Source organism: Oryctolagus cuniculus, chromosome 10, assembly GCF_051225735.1.
Source record: "Oryctolagus cuniculus isolate XC-2025 breed Fujian yellow rabbit chromosome 10, ASM5122573v1, whole genome shotgun sequence".
Lineage (NCBI taxonomy): Eukaryota > Metazoa > Chordata > Mammalia > Lagomorpha > Leporidae > Oryctolagus > Oryctolagus cuniculus.
The window spans coordinates 74057397-74073295 of record NC_142876.1 but is presented as its reverse complement, the minus strand read 5'-3'; the positions used below and the strand labels follow the sequence as shown (position 1 = coordinate 74073295).

Genomic DNA, 15899 nt, shown 5'->3' with positions numbered 1-15899 from the left:
ACACAAGGGGCACACAGTCGCACACCCCGACACCCTTCGTGGCACAGAGGGATTTCCGTCCTCAGCGCCCGTTCCCTCACGGGAGGGTGGGGCGCTTCAGCGCGACCCGCACCCTCCAGCCCGGCAGCCAGTTCGAGACTGTCGCTCCCCCTCTTCATGGAGGAACGACACAGGACCCTGCACTGTTCTTTCGTCTGCTCGGCCCTCCCCGGGTTTGCTGCTGGTTCTTCCCGTGTTGGCTACCGTCCCTTCCACCTCCGTGGAAGGGCGGTTCCCCCTGCCACATTCCCCACTTCCGCGGGGGAGCGGCACACCGCCGGCCGGCCGGCCGGCTCTCTCGGGGGCTGCACAGGTGTTCCCCTTAGATGTTCCTGGTGCATGTTGTCTCTCTCCTCCTTTATAGTCCTCTTCCGCCAATCCCAACTCGGCTGCCCACACGCCAAGTACGCTGCTCTCCTCCAATCAGGAGCAGGATCAGCTCCTGGAGGTCATCACTCAAGTTGGCAAGAGGCAGCTGCATAGAAGCTGTTTTCTCCTCTCCCAGCGCCATATTGTGGGAGAGCAGATGCATAGAATAAGTCTTAATTCCAGTAACTCAGTCCAATCCGAGTTGCTCCCCACAGAGACCACAGGCTGTGTGCTGCCTGCCTGCCACGGACCCTCTGTCCCGGGGAGGTCCTGTGGGCACGCAGCCTGTGGCCGCGGGTCTCTGCCTGGCCTGCCAAAAGGGTGCCCCGTTTGGATGCTGTGTGAGTCAGGGCTGATGGGGGAGAGGGGGACAGAGAGAGGAGAGAGAGACAGAGAGAGAGAGAGAAAGAGAGAGAGACGTGTAGGTGTTGGTGTAAGTCAGAGACAGAGGGAGAGGGTGCCTGTATTGCCTGCGAGGCTTGGTGTGGGGTCCCTCCTTTGCGCTCTGGAGGGCTTCCGCGGCTGTGGCGCGTGGCCGCCGCACGGCCAGGTGGCGCAGAGGGCCCGCGGGTTGGGCTGCGCGAGGCACCGGGCCCTGAGTGGTGGGCAACCGTGCCCTGGCGTCGTCTTCGGGCGGTGGTCGTGGTCGTGGTCGTGGTCACAGTCATTGGGCTCCCTGAGAGACAGGAGCCCGGGAGGGGCGGTGGGAGTGCAGGTGCCGGGAGCTGCTGGTGCGGCGGGCTGCGGGGTTGGGGCGGCCGGCAGGGGAGCGCCCTGGCGGGCGGTGAGTCGCTGGTTTGGGGTTGGAGGGGGCGCGCTGGATGGCGCGGGGCGTGGCCTGTGTCCCGGGGTGGGCCCCGGGGTTGGCGGTGGGGCTGCGGCAGCCGGGGACAGCTGGCCGGCCCGCCCGTGCCCGTGCCCGTGCCCGTGCCCGTACCCGTGCCCAGGCCCGAGGCGCGGGCGGGCTGGGGCTGCCAGGTGGAGGGGTCGGGCTTCTGCCCCCTGCTGGAGCTGCGTTGGGGGTCGCAGGGGTCCCGGCGTGCGGGCTGGCGGATGGGGGCGTGGCTAGGCAGCCAGCCAAAGGCGAGCAAAAGGGGAGGGTGCCGCGGGGCAAAAGCCTACAGCACCCGGTATTCCCAGGCGGTCTCCCATCCAAGTACTAACCAGGCCCGACCCTGCTTAGCTTCCGAGATCAGACGAGATCGGGCGCGTTCAGGGTGGTATGGCCGTAGACGCCAGAGGCCGCCTCCAGGCCCCTCTTGAGTGCGCGCCCGCACAGCCGCCGCCGCCGCCGCCGCCGCCTCCTCCTCCTCCTCCTGCCCGCTCCCCGCTCTCACTCCCATTCCCATTCCCATTCCCATTCCCACTCCCGCTCCCGCTCCCGCTCCCGCTCCCGCTCCCGCTGCCGCTTCTCCTCCGCCTCCTCCCTCTTTTCTCTTCTCTTCTCTTCTCCTCCTCCCCCCCCCTCCTCCTCAGCCGCCCTCCGCCTAGCCCTGCACCAGTGCCCGAACTCCAGCCCTCCGCCTGCCCAGCCCAGGACCTGCAGTGCAGCACCGGGCGCCCAGTCGGCACGCTGCCGCCAAGCCAAGGGGAGCCAACCTCCTCCGGCTGCCGCTGGCCACAGGGAACTCCTACTCTCTCTTTCTAGGCCGGATCCCCTGCCTGCCGCCATCGCCCAGCCACACGCCAGCCGTGCCCGGCAGCCTCCACGCCTGCCCAGGGCTGCGCCCCGCGGCTCGCGGGTCCCGGCACCAGGGGGTTCGGCGCCCCACACCACCGCGGCCCGGGCCTTCCCTCCTACCCGGCCGCCAGCAGCCCCCCCACCGCTGACGCACAGGTCGCCCGCCCTCCCCCGGCACGGCCGCCGCGCCTCCACACACTCCCACGCCGCGAGGACAGCTGAGGGCCTGGGGACCCTTGTCCCCGCTCGGTCACGGGGGCCCAAGTGGGGCAGCAGGTCGGGAAGGAGGGCGGCAGCGTACGGAATCACCCCCGCCGCACGCTCGCGTGGGCACTCACACACACACACACACACACACGCCTACACAAGGGGCACACAGTCGCACACCCCGACACCCTTCGTGGCACAGAGGGATTTCCGTCCTCAGCGCCCGTTCCCTCACGGGAGGGTGGGGCGCTTCAGCGCGACCCGCACCCTCCAGCCCGGCAGCCAGTTCGAGACCACAGGCTGTGTGCTGCCTGCCTGCCACGGACCCTCTGTCCCGGGGAGGTCCTGTGGGCACGCAGCCTGTGGCCGCGGGTCTCTGCCTGGCCTGCCAAAAGGGTGCCCCGTTTGGATGCTGTGTGAGTCAGGGCTGATGGGGGAGAGGGGGACAGAGAGAGGAGAGAGAGACAGAGAGAGAGAGAGAAAGAGAGAGAGACGTGTAGGTGTTGGTGTAAGTCAGAGACAGAGGGAGAGGGTGCCTGTATTGCCTGCGAGGCTTGGTGTGGGGTCCCTCCTTTGCGCTCTGGAGGGCTTCCGCGGCTGTGGCGCGTGGCCGCCGCACGGCCAGGTGGCGCAGAGGGCCCGCGGGTTGGGCTGCGCGAGGCACCGGGCCCTGAGTGGTGGGCAACCGCGCCCTGGCGTCGTCTTCGGGCGGTGGTCGTGGTCGTGGTCGTGGTCACAGTCATTGGGCTCCCTGGGAGACAGGAGCCCGGGAGGGGCGGTGGGAGTGCAGGTGCCGGGAGCTGCTGGTGCGGCGGGCTGCGGGGTTGGGGCGGCCGGCAGGGGAGCGCCCTGGCGGGCGGTGAGTCGCTGGTTTGGGGTTGGAGGGGGCGCGCTGGATGGCGCGGGGCGTGGCCTGTGTCCCGGGGTGGGCCCCGGGGTTGGCGGTGGGGCTGCGGCAGCCGGGGACAGCTGGCCGGCCCGCCCGTGCCCGTGCCCGTGCCCGTGCCCGTGCCCAGGCCCAGGCCCGAGGCGCGGGCGGGCTGGGGCTGCCAGGTGGAGGGGTCGGGCTTCTGCCCTCTGCTGGAGCTGCGTTGGGGGTCGCAGGGGTCCCGGCGTGCGGGCTGGCGGATGGGGGCGTGGCTAGGCAGCCAGCCAAAGGCGAGCAAAAGGGGAGGGTGCCGCGGGGCAAAAGCCTACAGCACCCGGTATTCCCAGGCGGTCTCCCATCCAAGTACTAACCAGGCCCGACCCTGCTTAGCTTCCGAGATCAGACGAGATCGGGCGCGTTCAGGGTGGTATGGCCGTAGACGCCAGAGGCCGCCTCCAGGCCCCTCTTGAGTGCGCGCCCGCACAGCCGCCGCCGCCGCCGCCGCCGCCTCCTCCTCCTCCTCCTGCCCGCTCCCCGCTCTCACTCCCATTCCCATTCCCATTCCCATTCCCATTCCCACTCCCGCTCCCGCTCCCGCTCCCGCTCCCGCTGCCGCTTCTCCTCCGCCTCCTCCCTCTTTTCTCTTCTCTTCTCTTCTCCTCCTCCCCCCCCTCCTCCTCAGCCGCCCTCCGCCTAGCCCTGCACCAGTGCCCGAACTCCAGCCCTCCGCCTGCCCAGCCCAGGACCTGCAGCACCGGGCGCCCAGTCGGCACGCTGCCGCCAAGCCAAGGGGAGCCAACCTCCTCCGGCTGCCGCTGGCCACAGGGAACTCCTACTCTCTCTTTCTAGGCCGGATCCCCTGCCTGCCGCCATCGCCCAGCCACACGCCAGCCGTGCCCGGCAGCCTCCACGCCTGCCCAGGGCTGCGCCCCGCGGCTCGCGGGTCCCGGCACCAGGGGGTTCGGCGCCCCACACCACCGCGGCCCGGGCCTTCCCTCCTACCCGGCCGCCAGCAGCCCCCCCACCGCTGACGCACAGGTCGCCCGCCCTCCCCCGGCACGGCCGCCGCGCCTCCACACACTCCCACGCCGCGAGGACAGCTGAGGGCCTGGGGACCCTTGTCCCCGCTCGGTCACGGGGGCCCAAGTGGGGCAGCAGGTCGGGAAGGAGGGCGGCAGCGCACGGAATCACCCCCGCCGCACGCTCGCGTGGGCACTCACACACACACACACACACACACACACACGCCTACACAAGGGGCACACAGTCGCACACCCCGACACCCTTCGTGGCACAGAGGGATTTCCGTCCTCAGCGCCCGTTCCCTCACGGGAGGGTGGGGCGCTTCAGCGCGACCCGCACCCTCCAGCCCGGCAGCCAGTTCGAGACTGTCGCTCCCCCTCTTCATGGAGGAACGACACAGGACCCTGCGCTGTTCTTTCGTCTGCTCGGCCCTCCCCGGGTTTGCTGCTGGTTCTTCCCGGGTTGGCTACCGTCCCTTCCACCTCCGTGGAAGGGCGGTTCCCCCTGCCACATTCCCCACTTCCGCGGGGGAGCGGCACACCACCGGCCGGCCGGCTCTCTCGGGGGCTGCACAGGTGTTCCCCTTAGATGTTCCTGGTGCATGTTGTCTCTCTCCTCCTTTATAGTCCTCTTCCGCCAATCCCAACTCGGCTGCCCACACGCCAAGTACGCTGCTCTCCTCCAATCAGGAGCAGGATCAGCTCCTGGAGGTCATCACTCAAGTTGGCAAGAGGCAGCTGCATAGAAGCTGTTTTCTCCTCTCCCAGCGCCATATTGTGGGAGAGCAGATGCATAGAATAAGTCTTAATTCCAGTAACTCAGTCCAATCCGAGTTGCTCCCCACAGAGACCACAGGCTGTGTGCTGCCTGCCTGCCACGGACCCTCTGTCCCGGGGAGGTCCTGTGGGCACGCAGCCTGTGGCCGCGGGTCTCTGCCTGGCCTGCCAAAAGGGTGCCCCGTTTGGATGCTGTGTGAGTCAGGGCTGATGGGGGAGAGGGGGACAGAGAGAGGAGAGAGAGACAGAGAGAGAGAGAGAAAGAGAGAGAGACGTGTAGGTGTTGGTGTAAGTCAGAGACAGAGGGAGAGGGTGCCTGTATTGCCTGCGAGGCTTGGTGTGGGGTCCCTCCTTTGCGCTCTGGAGGGCTTCCGCGGCTGTGGCGCGTGGCCGCCGCACAGCCAGGTGGCGCAGAGGGCCCGCGGGTTGGGCTGTGCGAGGCACCGGGCCCTGAGTGGTGGGCAACCGCGCCCTGGCGTCGTCTTCGGGCGGTGGTCGTGGTCGTGGTCGTGGTCGTGGTCACAGTCATTGGGCTCCCTGGGAGACAGGAGCCCGGGAGGGGCGGTGGGAGTGCAGGTGCCGGGAGCTGCTGGTGCGGCGGGCTGCGGGGTTGGGGCGGCCGGCAGGGGAGCGCCCTGGCGGGCGGTGAGTCGCTGGTTTGGGGTTGGAGGGGGCGCGCTGGATGGCGCGGGGCGTGGCCTGTGTCCCGGGGTGGGCCCCGGGGTTGGCGGTGGGGCTGCGGCAGCCGGGGACAGCTGGCCGGCCCGCCCGTGCCCGTGCCCGTGCCCGTGCCCGTGCCCGTGCCCGTGCCCAGGCCCAGGCCCAGGCCCAGGCCAAGGCCCGAGGCGCGGGCGGGCTGGGGCTGCCAGGTGGAGGGGTCGGGCTTCTGCCCCCTGCTGGAGCTGCGTTGGGGGTCGCAGGGGTCCCGGCGTGCGGGCTGGCGGATGGGGGCGTGGCTAGGCAGCCAGCCAAAGGCGAGCAAAAGGGGAGGGTGCCGCGGGGCAAAAGCCTACAGCACCCGGTATTCCCAGGCGGTCTCCCATCCAAGTACTAACCAGGCCCGACCCTGCTTAGCTTCCGAGATCAGACGAGATCGGGCGCGTTCAGGGTGGTATGGCCGTAGACGCCAGAGGCCGCCTCCAGGCCCCTCTTGAGTGCGCGCCCGCACAGCCGCCGCCGCCGCCGCCGCCGCCGCCGCCGCCGCCGCCGCCTCCTCTTCCTGCCCGCTCCCCGCTCTCACTCCCATTCCCATTCCCATTCCCACTCCCGCTCCCGCTCCCGCTGCCGCTTCTCCTCCGCCTCCTCCCTCTTTTCTCTTCTCTTCTCTTCTCCTCCTCCCCCCCCTCCTCCTCAGCCGCCCTCCGCCTAGCCCTGCACCAGTGCCCGAACTCCAGCCCTCCGCCTGCCCAGCCCAGGACCTGCAGCACCGGGCGCCCAGTCGGCACGCTGCCGCCAAGCCAAGGGGAGCCAACCTCCTCCGGCTGCCGCTGGCCACAGGGAACTCCTACTCTCTCTTTCTAGGCCGGATCCCCTGCCTGCCGCCATCGCCCAGCCACACGCCAGCCGTGCCCGGCAGCCTCCACGCCTGCCCAGGGCTGCGCCCCGCGGCTCGCGGGTCCCGGCACCAGGGGGTTCGGCGCCCCACACCACCGCGGCCCGGGCCTTCCCTCCTACCCGGCCGCCAGCAGCCCCCCCACCGCTGACGCACAGGTCGCCCGCCCTCCCCCGGCACGGCCGCCGCGCCTCCACACACTCCCACGCCGCGAGGACAGCTGAGGGCCTGGGGACCCTTGTCCCCGCTCGGTCACGGGGGCCCAAGTGGGGCAGCAGGTCGGGAAGGAGGGCGGCAGCGTACGGAATCACCCCCGCCGCACGCTCGCGTGGGCACTCACACACACACACACACACACACGCCTACACAAGGGGCACACAGTCGCACACCCCGACACCCTTCGTGGCACAGAGGGATTTCCGTCCTCAGCGCCCGTTCCCTCACGGGAGGGTGGGGCGCTTCAGCGCGACCCGCACCCTCCAGCCCGGCAGCCAGTTCGAGACCACAGGCTGTGTGCTGCCTGCCTGCCACGGACCCTCTGTCCCGGGGAGGTCCTGTGGGCACGCAGCCTGTGGCCGCGGGTCTCTGCCTGGCCTGCCAAAAGGGTGCCCCGTTTGGATGCTGTGTGAGTCAGGGCTGATGGGGGAGAGGGGGACAGAGAGAGGAGAGAGAGACAGAGAGAGAGAGAGAAAGAGAGAGAGACGTGTAGGTGTTGGTGTAAGTCAGAGACAGAGGGAGAGGGTGCCTGTATTGCCTGCGAGGCTTGGTGTGGGGTCCCTCCTTTGCACTCTGGATGGCTTCCGCGGCTGTGGCGCGTGGCCGCCGCACGGCCAGGTGGCGCAGAGGGCCCGCGGGTTGGGCTGCGCGAGGCACCGGGCCCTGAGTGGTGGGCAACCGCGCCCTGGCGTCGTCTTCGGGCGGTGGTCGTGGTCGTGGTCGTGGTCACAGTCATTGGGCTCCCTGGGAGACAGGAGCCCGGGAGGGGCGGTGGGAGTGCAGGTGCCGGGAGCTGCTGGTGCGGCGGGCTGCGGGGTTGGGGCGGCCGGCAGGGGAGCGCCCTGGCGGGCGGTGAGTCGCTGGTTTGGGGTTGGAGGGGGCGCGCTGGATGGCGCGGGGCGTGGCCTGTGTCCCGGGGTGGGCCCCGGGGTTGGCGGTGGGGCTGCGGCAGCCGGGGACAGCTGGCCGGCCCGCCCGTGCCCGTGCCCGTGCCCGTGCCCGTGCCCAGGCCCAGGCCCGAGGCGCGGGCGGGCTGGGGCTGCCAGGTGGAGGGGTCGGGCTTCTGCCCCCTGCTGGAGCTGCGTTGGGGGTCGCAGGGGTCCCGGCGTGCGGGCTGGCGGATGGGGGCGTGGCTAGGCAGCCAGCCAAAGGCGAGCAAAAGGGGAGGGTGCCGCGGGGCAAAAGCCTACAGCACCCGGTATTCCCAGGCGGTCTCCCATCCAAGTACTAACCAGGCCCGACCCTGCTTAGCTTCCGAGATCAGACGAGATCGGGCGCGTTCAGGGTGGTATGGCCGTAGACGCCAGAGGCCGCCTCCAGGCCCCTCTTGAGTGCGCGCCCGCACAGCCGCCGCCGCCGCCGCCGCCGCCGCCGCCGCCGCTGCCTCCTCTTCCTGCCCGCTCCCTGCTCTCACTCCCATTCCCATTCCCATTCCCACTCCCGCTCCCGCTCCCGCTCGCGCTCCCGCTGCCGCTTCTCCTCCGCCTCCTCCCTCTTTTCTCTTCTCTTCTCTTCTCCTCCTCCCCCCCCTCCTCCTCAGCCGCCCTCCGCCTAGCCCTGCACCAGTGCCCGAACTCCAGCCCTCCGCCTGCCCAGCCCAGGACCTGCAGCACCGGGCGCCCAGTCGGCACGCTGCCGCCAAGCCAAGGGGAGCCAACCTCCTCCGGCTGCCGCTGGCCACAGGGAACTCCTACTCTCTCTTTCTAGGCCGGATCCCCTGCCTGCCGCCATCGCCCAGCCACACGCCAGCCGTGCCCGGCAGCCTCCACGCCTGCCCAGGGCTGCGCCCCGCGGCTCGCGGGTCCCGGCACCAGGGGGTTCGGCGCCCCACACCACCGCGGCCCGGGCCTTCCCTCCTACCCGGCCGCCAGCAGCCCCCCCACCGCTGACGCACAGGTCGCCCGCCCTCCCCCGGCACGGCCGCCGCGCCTCCACACACTCCCACGCCGCGAGGACAGCTGAGGGCCTGGGGACCCTTGTCCCCGCTCGGTCACGGGGGCCCAAGTGGGGCAGCAGGTCGGGAAGGAGGGCGGCAGCGCACGGAATCACCCCCGCCGCACGCTCGCGTGGGCACTCACACACACACACACACACACACACACACACACGCCTACACAAGGGGCACACAGTCGCACACCCCGACACCCTTCGTGGCACAGAGGGATTTCCGTCCTCAGCGCCCGTTCCCTCACGGGAGGGTGGGGCGCTTCAGCGCGACCCGCACCCTCCAGCCCGGCAGCCAGTTCGAGACTGTCGCTCCCCCTCTTCATGGAGGAACGACACAGGACCCTGCGCTGTTCTTTCGTCTGCTCGGCCCTCCCCGGGTTTGCTGCTGGTTCTTCCCGGGTTGGCTACCGTCCCTTCCACCTCCGTGGAAGGGCGGTTCCCCCTGCCACATTCCCCACTTCCGCGGGGGAGCGGCACACCGCCGGCCGGCCGGCCGGCTCTCTCGGGGGCTGCACAGGTGTTCCCCTTAGATGTTCCTGGTGCATGTTGTCTCTCTCCTCCTTTATAGTCCTCTTCCGCCAATCCCAACTCGGCTGCCCACACGCCAAGTACGCTGCTCTCCTCCAATCAGGAGCAGGATCAGCTCCTGGAGGTCATCACTCAAGTTGGCAAGAGGCAGCTGCATAGAAGCTGTTTTCTCCTCTCCCAGCGCCATATTGTGGGAGAGCAGATGCATAGAATAAGTCTTAATTCCAGTAACTCAGTCCAATCCGAGTTGCTCCCCACAGAGACCACAGGCTGTGTGCTGCCTGCCTGCCACGGACCCTCTGTCCCGGGGAGGTCCTGTGGGCACGCAGCCTGTGGCCGCGGGTCTCTGCCTGGCCTGCCAAAAGGGTGCCCCGTTTGGATGCTGTGTGAGTCAGGGCTGATGGGGGAGAGGGGGACAGAGAGAGGAGAGAGAGACAGAGAGAGAGAGAGAAAGAGAGAGAGACGTGTAGGTGTTGGTGTAAGTCAGAGACAGAGGGAGAGGGTGCCTGTATTGCCTGCGAGGCTTGGTGTGGGGTCCCTCCTTTGCGCTCTGGAGGGCTTCCGCGGCTGTGGCGCGTGGCCGCCGCACGGCCAGGTGGCGCAGAGGGCCCGCGGGTTGGGCTGCGCGAGGCACCGGGCCCTGAGTGGTGGGCAACCGCGCCCTGGCGTCGTCTTCGGGCGGTGGTCGTGGTCGTGGTCGTGGTCACAGTCATTGGGCTCCCTGGGAGACAGGAGCCCAGGAGGGGCGGTGGGAGTGCAGGTGCCGGGAGCTGCTGGTGCGGCGGGCTGCGGGGTTGGGGCGGCCGGCAGGGGAGCGCCCTGGCGGGCGGTGAGTCGCTGGTTTGGGGTTGGAGGGGGCGCGCTGGATGGCGCGGGGCGTGGCCTGTGTCCCGGGGTGGGCCCCGGGGTTGGCGGTGGGGCTGCGGCAGCCGGGGACAGCTGGCCGGCCCGCCCGTGCACGTGCCCGTGCCCGTGCCCGTGCCCGTGCCCGTGCCCAGGCCCAGGCCCAGGCCCAGACCCAGGCCCGAGGCGCGGGCGGGCTGGGGCTGCCAGGTGGAGGGGTCGGGCTTCTGCCCCCTGCTGGAGCTGCGTTGGGGGTCGCAGGGGTCCCGGCGTGGCTAGGCAGCCAGCCAAAGGCGAGCAAAAGGGGAGGGTGCCGCGGGGCAAAAGCCTACAGCACCCGGTATTCCCAGGCGGTCTCCCATCCAAGTACTAACCAGGCCCGACCCTGCTTAGCTTCCGAGATCAGACGAGATCGGGCGCGTTCAGGGTGGTATGGCCGTAGACGCCAGAGGCCGCCTCCAGGCCCCTCTTGAGTGCGCGCCCGCACAGCCGCCGCCGCCGCCGCCGCCGCCGCCGCCGCCGCCTCCTCTTCCTGCCCGCTCCCCGCTCTCACTCCCATTCGCATTCCCATTCCCACTCCCGCTCCCGCTCCCGCTGCCGCTTCTCCTCCGCCTCCTCCCTCTTTTCTCTTCTCTTCTCTTCTCCTCCTCCCCCCCCCTCCTCCTCAGCCGCCCTCCGCCTAGCCCTGCACCAGTGCCCGAACTCCAGCCCTCCGCCTGCCCAGCCCAGGACCTGCAGCACCGGGCGCCCAGTCGGCACGCTGCCGCCAAGCCAAGGGGAGCCAACCTCCTCCGGCTGCCGCTGGCCACAGGGAACTCCTACTCTCTCTTTCTAGGCCGGATCCCCTGCCTGCCGCCATCGCCCAGCCACACGCCAGCCGTGCCCGGCAGCCTCCACGCCTGCCCAGGGCTGCGCCCCGCGGCTCGCGGGTCCCGGCACCAGGGGGTTCGGCGCCCCACACCACCGCGGCCCGGGCCTTCCCTCCTACCCGGCCGCCAGCAGCCCCCCCACCGCTGACGCACAGGTCGCCCGCCCTCCCCCGGCACGGCCGCCGCGCCTCCACACACTCCCACGCCGCGAGGACAGCTGAGGGCCTGGGGACCCTTGTCCCCGCTCGGTCACGGGGGCCCAAGTGGGGCAGCAGGTCGGGAAGGAGGGCGGCAGCGTACGGAATCACCCCCGCCGCACGCTCGCGTGGGCACTCACACACACACACACACACACACACACGCCTACACAAGGGGCACACAGTCGCACACCCCGACACCCTTCGTGGCACAGAGGGATTTCCGTCCTCAGCGCCCGTTCCCTCACGGGAGGGTGGGGCGCTTCAGCGCGACCCGCACCCTCCAGCCCGGCAGCCAGTTCGAGACCACAGGCTGTGTGCTGCCTGCCTGCCACGGACCCTCTGTCCCGGGGAGGTCCTGTGGGCACGCAGCCTGTGGCCGCGGGTCTCTGCCTGGCCTGCCAAAAGGGTGCCCCGTTTGGATGCTGTGTGAGTCAGGGCTGATGGGGGAGAGGGGGACAGAGAGAGGAGAGAGAGACAGAGAGAGAGAGAGAAAGAGAGAGAGACGTGTAGGTGTTGGTGTAAGTCAGAGACAGAGGGAGAGGGTGCCTGTATTGCCTGCGAGGCTTGGTGTGGGGTCCCTCCTTTGCGCTCTGGAGGGCTTCCGCGGCTGTGGCGCGTGGCCGCCGCACGGCCAGGTGGCGCAGAGGGCCCGCGGGTTGGGCTGCGCGAGGCACCGGGCCCTGAGTGGTGGGCAACCGCGCCCTGGCGTCGTCTTCGGGCGGTGGTCGTGGTCGTGGTCGTGGTCACAGTCATTGGGCTCCCTGGGAGACAGGAGCCCGGGAGGGGAGGTGGGAGTGCAGGTGCCGGGAGCTGCTGGTGCGGCGGGCTGCGGGGTTGGGGCGGCCGGCAGGGGAGCGCCCTGGCGGGCGGTGAGTCGCTGGTTTGGGGTTGGAGGGGGCGCGCTGGATGGCGCGGGGCGTGGCCTGTGTCCCGGGGTGGGCCCCGGGGTTGGCGGTGGGGCTGCGGCAGCCGGGGACAGCTGGCCGGCCCGCCCGTGCCCGTGCCCGTGCCCGTGCCCGTGCCCGTGCCCAGGCCTAGGCCCAGGCCCAGACCCAGGCCCGAGGCGCGGGCGGGCTGGGGCTGCCAGGTGGAGGGGTCGGGCTTCTGCCCCCTGCTGGAGCTGCGTTGGGGGTCGCAGGGGTCCCGGCGTGCGGGCTGGCGGATGGGGGCGTGGCTAGGCAGCCAGCCAAAGGCGAGCAAAAGGGGAGGGTGCCGCGGGGCAAAAGCCTACAGCACCCGGTATTCCCAGGCGGTCTCCCATCCAAGTACTAACCAGGCCCGACCCTGCTTAGCTTCCGAGATCAGACGAGATCGGGCGCGTTCAGGGTGGTATGGCCGTAGACGCCAGAGGCCGCCTCCAGGCCCCTCTTGAGTGCGCGCCCGCACAGCCGCCGCCGCCGCCGCCGCCTCCTCCTCCTCCTCCTCCTGCCCGCTCCCCGCTCTCACTCCCATTCCCATTCCCATTCCCATTCCCGCTCCCGCTCCCGCTCCCGCTCCCGCTGCCGCTTCTCCTCCGCCTCCTCCCTCTTTTCTCTTCTCTTCTCTTCTCCTCCTCCCCCCCCCTCCTCAGCCACCCTCCGCCTAGCCCTGCACCAGTGCCCGAACTCCAGCCCTCCGCCTGCCCAGCCCAGGACCTGCAGCACCGGGCGCCCAGTCGGCACGCTGCCGCCAAGCCAAGGGGAGCCAACCTCCTCCGGCTGCCGCTGGCCACAGGGAACTCCTACTCTCTCTTTCTAGGCCGGATCCCCTGCCTGCCACCATCGCCCAGCCACACGCCAGCCGTGCCCGGCAGCCTCCACGCCTGCCCAGGGCTGCGCCCCGCGGCTCGCGGGTCCCGGCACCAGGGGGTTCGGCGCCCCACACCACCGCGGCCCGGGCCTTCCCTCCTACCCGGCCGCCAGCAGCCCCCCCACCGCTGACGCACAGGTCGCCCGCCCTCCCCCGGCACGGCCGCCGCGCCTCCACACACTCCCACGCCGCGAGGACAGCTGAGGGCCTGGGGACCCTTGTCCCCGCTCGGTCACGGGGGCCCAAGTGGGGCAGCAGGTCGGGAAGGAGGGCGGCAGCGCACGGAATCACCCCCGCCGCACGCTCGCGTGGGCACTCACACACACACACACACACACACACACGCCTACACAAGGGGCACACAGTCGCACACCCCGACACCCTTCGTGGCACAGAGGGATTTCCGTCCTCAGCGCCCGTTCCCTCACGGGAGGGTGGGGCGCTTCAGCGCGACCCGCACCCTCCAGCCCGGCAGCCAGTTCGAGACTGTCGCTCCCCCTCTTCATGGAGGAACGACACAGGACCCTGCGCTGTTCTTTCGTCTGCTCGGCCCTCCCCGGGTTTGCTGCTGGTTCTTCCCGGGTTGGCTACCGTCCCTTCCACCTCCGTGGAAGGGCGGTTCCCCCTGCCACATTCCCCACTTCCGCGGGGGAGCGGCACACCGCCGGCCGGCCGGCCGGCTCTCTCGGGGGCTGCACAGGTGTTCCCCTTAGATGTTCCTGGTGCATGTTGTCTCTCTCCTCCTTTATAGTCCTCTTCCGCCAATCCCAACTCGGCTGCCCACACGCCAAGTACGCTGCTCTCCTCCAATCAGGAGCAGGATCAGCTCCTGGAGGTCATCACTCAAGTTGGCAAGAGGCAGCTGCATAGAAGCTGTTTTCTCCTCTCCCAGCGCCATATTGTGGGAGAGCAGATGCATAGAATAAGTCTTAATTCCAGTAACTCAGTCCAATCCGAGTTGCTCCCCACAGAGACCACAGGCTGTGTGCTGCCTGCCTGCCACGGACCCTCTGTCCCGGGGAGGTCCTGTGGGCACGCAGCCTGTGGCCGCGGGTCTCTGCCTGGCCTGCCAAAAGGGTGCCCCGTTTGGATGCTGTGTGAGTCAGGGCTGATGGGGGAGAGGGGGACAGAGAGAGGAGAGAGAGACAGAGAGAGAGAGAGAAAGAGAGAGAGACGTGTAGGTGTTGGTGTAAGTCAGAGACAGAGGGAGAGGGTGCCTGTATTGCCTGCGAGGCTTGGTGTGGGGTCCCTCCTTTGCGCTCTGGAGGGCTTCCGCGGCTGTGGCGCGTGGCCGCCGCACGGCCAGGTGGCGCAGAGGGCCCGCGGGTTGGGCTGCGCGAGGCACCGGGCCCTGAGTGGTGGGCAACCGCGCCCTGGCGTCGTCTTCGGGCGGTGGTCGTGGTCGTGGTCGTGGTCACAGTCATTGGGCTCCCTGGGAGACAGGAGCCCGGGAGGGGCGGTGGGAGTGCAGGTGCCGGGAGCTGCTGGTGCGGCGGGCTGCGGGGTTGGGGCGGCCGGCAGGGGAGCGCCCTGGCGGGCGGTGAGTCGCTGGTTTGGGGTTGGAGGGGGCGCGCTGGATGGCGCGGGGCGTGGCCTGTGTCCCGGGGTGGGCCCCGGGGTTGGCGGTGGGGCTGCGGCAGCCGGGGACAGCTGGCCGGCCCGCCCGTGCCCGTGCCCGTGCCCGTGCCCGTGCCCGTGCCCGTGCCCGGGCCCAGGCCCAGGCCCAGGCCCAGGCCCGAGGCGCGGGCAGGCTGGGGCTGCCAGGTGGAGGGGTCGGGCTTCTGCCCCCTGCTGGAGCTGCGTTGGGGGTCGCAGGGGTCCCGGCGTGGCTAGGCAGCCAGCCAAAGGCGAGCAAAAGGGGAGGGTGCCGCGGGGCAAAAGCCTACAGCACCCGGTATTCCCAGGCGGTCTCCCATCCAAGTACTAACCAGGCCCGACCCTGCTTAGCTTCCGAGATCAGACGAGATCGGGCGCGTTCAGGGTGGTATGGCCGTAGACGCCAGAGGCCGCCTCCAGGCCCCTCTTGAGTGCGCGCCCGCACAGCCGCCGCCGCCGCCGCCGCCGCCGCCGCCGCCGCCGCCTCCTCTTCCTGCCCGCTCCCCGCTCTCACTCCCATTCCCATTCCCATTCCCACTCCCGCTCCCGCTCCCGCTGCCGCTTCTCCTCCGCCTCCTCCCTCTTTTCTCTTCTCTTCTCTTCTCCTCCTCCCCCCCCCTCCTCCTCAGCCGCCCTCCGCCTAGCCCTGCACCAGTGCCCGAACTCCAGCCCTCCGCCTGCCCAGCCCAGGACCTGCAGCACCGGGCGCCCAGTCGGCACGCTGCCGCCAAGCCAAGGGGAGCCAACCTCCTCCGGCTGCCGCTGGCCACAGGGAACTCCTACTCTCTCTTTCTAGGCCGGATCCCCTGCCTGCCGCCATCGCCCAGCCACACGCCAGCCGTGCCCGGCAGCCTCCACGCCTGCCCAGGGCTGCGCCCCGCGGCTCGCGGGTCCCGGCACCAGGGGGTTCGGCGCCCCACACCACCGCGGCCCGGGCCTTCCCTCCTACCCGGCCGCCAGCAGCCCCCCCACCGCTGACGCACAGGTCGCCCGCCCTCCCCCGGCACGGCCGCCGCGCCTCCACACACTCCCACGCCGCGAGGACAGCTGAGGGCCTGGGGACCCTTGTCCCCGCTCGGTCACGGGGGCCCAAGTGGGGCAGCAGGTCGGGAAGGAGGGCGGCAGCGTACGGAATCACCCCCGCCGCACGCTCGCGTGGGCACTCACACACACACACACACACACACACGCCTACACAAGGGGCACACAGTCGCACACCCCGACACCCTTCGTGGCACAGAGGGATTTCCGTCCTCAGCGCCCGTTCCCTCACGGGAGGGTGGGGCGCTTCAGCGCGACCCGCACCCTCCAGCCCGGCAGCCAGTTCGAGACCACAGGCTGTGTGCTGCCTGCCTGCCACGGACCCTCTGTCCCGGGGAGGTCCTGTGGGCACGCAG

At 70.4% G+C, this 15899-nt stretch overlaps 7 non-coding genes across 7 annotated transcripts; all 7 read right to left on the bottom strand.

The window, feature by feature from the left end:
• Positions 1–1523: 1523 nt before the first annotated feature.
• Positions 1524–1642, bottom strand: LOC149124020 (5S ribosomal RNA). Its single transcript, XR_016215247.1, has one exon. It is a non-coding gene; the product is annotated as a 5S ribosomal RNA (ribosomal RNA).
• Positions 1643–3486: 1844 nt separating this feature from the next.
• LOC149124019 (5S ribosomal RNA) lies at positions 3487–3605 on the bottom strand. Its single transcript, XR_016215246.1, has one exon. It is a non-coding gene; the product is annotated as a 5S ribosomal RNA (ribosomal RNA).
• A 2364-nt stretch (positions 3606–5969) lies between these two features.
• Positions 5970–6088, bottom strand: LOC149124018 (5S ribosomal RNA). The gene has a single exon (XR_016215245.1). It is a non-coding gene; the product is annotated as a 5S ribosomal RNA (ribosomal RNA).
• A 1826-nt stretch (positions 6089–7914) lies between these two features.
• On the bottom strand, positions 7915–8033 carry LOC149124017 (5S ribosomal RNA). The gene has a single exon (XR_016215244.1). It is a non-coding gene; the product is annotated as a 5S ribosomal RNA (ribosomal RNA).
• A 2341-nt stretch (positions 8034–10374) lies between these two features.
• On the bottom strand, positions 10375–10493 carry LOC149124016 (5S ribosomal RNA). Its single transcript, XR_016215243.1, has one exon. It is a non-coding gene; the product is annotated as a 5S ribosomal RNA (ribosomal RNA).
• Positions 10494–12342: 1849 nt separating this feature from the next.
• LOC149124015 (5S ribosomal RNA) lies at positions 12343–12461 on the bottom strand. The gene has a single exon (XR_016215242.1). It is a non-coding gene; the product is annotated as a 5S ribosomal RNA (ribosomal RNA).
• Positions 12462–14785: 2324 nt separating this feature from the next.
• On the bottom strand, positions 14786–14904 carry LOC149124014 (5S ribosomal RNA). The gene has a single exon (XR_016215241.1). It is a non-coding gene; the product is annotated as a 5S ribosomal RNA (ribosomal RNA).
• Positions 14905–15899: the final 995 nt, after the last annotated feature.